The 2,164-nt window shown below is 32.3% G+C and overlaps 1 long non-coding RNA gene across 1 annotated transcript; it reads left to right on the forward strand.

Moving 5' to 3' along the window:
- Positions 1-1,498: 1,498 nt before the first annotated feature.
- LOC129571282 (uncharacterized) lies at positions 1,499-1,942 on the forward strand. The gene is made up of 2 exons (XR_008688245.1): positions 1,499-1,704; positions 1,775-1,942. It is a non-coding gene; the product is annotated as an uncharacterized LOC129571282 (long non-coding RNA).
- The last annotated feature ends 222 nt before the right edge of the window (positions 1,943-2,164 follow it).

A 2,164-nucleotide genomic window follows, 5' to 3' on the forward strand; every position in this document is an offset into this window, starting at 1 on the left:
GGGGAAGCGACACACAACAGACATTTAAAAACCCATCACACAAATGTTTCCATCCAATAAATTCCATGTCTTTGAAGTGCGATTATTTGTACAATATTTGCAATAAAGGCTAGAATTGCTTTTCAAGTGATGGAAACCAAGAAAAATAGAGAAAGAAAGGGCGAAAATAGAAGACAGAACCCAAACGAAAAACGAAAATGAATGTTTGCAGTGAGATCGAACAAAGAAGAAGCCGAAAATATTGCATTATTTTCAGCATATAGAAATATGAGTGATGGAAAAAAGACTGACAGATATGGAAAAATGTCTACAACACTGGTGTGTGCTTTTGAGTTAGCAAATTATGTGAGCATTAGACAGTCCGTTCTCTATTATACAAAAATTGAATTCTTTCAAACATTACAACAATTATTTTCTCTGTTTTCTTGGATTGTCGCTGAGGATGACAAATGTCGAAATGCATCCAAACCGAAATTTCGTTTATGAATAAATATTCATATTGATTTATGTTTGAAATTTGAAAAAGCAAAGTCACTTTAAGGTGTTTTATTTAAATTTAATCATAGATTGAAAAAATCTTTCCATGTATTAGACTTTGCGGTACAAATAAATTTTGTCGTTTTTTAACAACTACTCTTTCTTGGATTGTATTCAAGTGAAATGCAGAAATCAAAAAACGGCCAACAATGGGAAAATGACTAGAATGACGTTTGGTTTGGCGCCATCTGCAAGTAGGAAGTATTTTGCCATACAAATACCTTCAATTGTAGCTGTCATTGGTTGCTGTCATTGATAGTTGACAGTATATTTATAGAGCAGATTCAAAGTTCAGCATTCAGCGCCAAGATGTCGCTTAAATATAGCATAAACACGAGCTTTCTTCTGATCCGAATTAATTATCATGTGCAGGACTAACTGAAATACTTGCTCTTAATTAAGGAGGGTGGGAATATAATTGAAATCAGAAATGCACTAATTTATAATTCGTCAATTTGATATGAACTTAAATCTAGAAGGAAATATTCGGAAATTCATCAATGCTAATCGATTTGTTCCACTTATTAGCACATCTAATAATTTTCAAAACACATTGAATTGCCGCATAGCATTGGTAAGAAAACCAATTCATTTTCGATTATATTCGATTCGATTAATAAAAATGAATTTCAAAGTATTTATTTTGCTTGCCGTTAATAAATTCGCTTTTGCGATTCGGAAAATTGATTTTATTTAAATTTAATCGAGGTAGTTTCGACCAATTTCCTAATAGCTAGTTAGACACGTTCCATTATGCATGGTTGGGATTTTAATTACATAAATGTAGTAATTAAGGAAGGTAGGAATATAATTGAAATCAGAAATGCACTAATTTATAATTCACCAATTCGATATGAACTTGAATGTAGAATAAAATATTCGGAAATTTATCAATGCCAATTGATTTGTTCCACTCATTAGCACACCTAATAATTTTGATAACACATTGAATTGTCGCATAGCATGGGTATAAAATACCGAGCATCGTTCACAGCAAAGAACAGAGCTTGTCTCAAAAGTTTAAGAAGGAAACCAATTCATTTTCGAATAGATTCGGTTCGATTAACAAAATGAATTTCAAAATATTTACTTTGTTCGCCGTTGTGGTATTGGCATTATTTTCATCTGGAAGCTCATCACCATTTCCTGAAAAAGATGATGGAGTAAGTAAGTTAACAAGGAAAATGTCACAAATTCTGATTTATAAATGTTTTAATGTTTATTTCGAATTTTATAGCCCCGAAGTGCTGGGATGTTGATGTGAATGTCATATGCAAAAGGCAAGGATTTATGGGAGGAAAGTGTTTTAATGTGTAAATGTGGCTGAGGTGGATTTAAGTAGGAATGAACTGTTATATCCAATAAATAAATTCGCTTTTTAAAAGTGGTTTCATTCAAATTTAAACGATGTAGTTTCGCCAGATTTATTACTAAGTCCGAGCTTTTCGATTCTATTCAATATTGTAATGTAATTGTCTCTTTGATAAAGACGAGTTACCTTTTAAGGCAACCTTATATGAAACTCTCGGAGAACGGGTATGAAGCACACCAAAAATCGAAAAAAAAATTTTCGACTTTTTGCCTGTCTTCCGACCGCTACAAGGCAACCTTATATGAAACTCTCGGA

Source organism: Sitodiplosis mosellana, unplaced genomic scaffold, assembly GCF_009176505.1.
Source record: "Sitodiplosis mosellana isolate CC-2019 unplaced genomic scaffold, AAFC_SMos_1.0 Smas_scaffold_1870, whole genome shotgun sequence".
NCBI classification, from domain to species: Eukaryota; Metazoa; Arthropoda; class Insecta; order Diptera; family Cecidomyiidae; genus Sitodiplosis; species Sitodiplosis mosellana.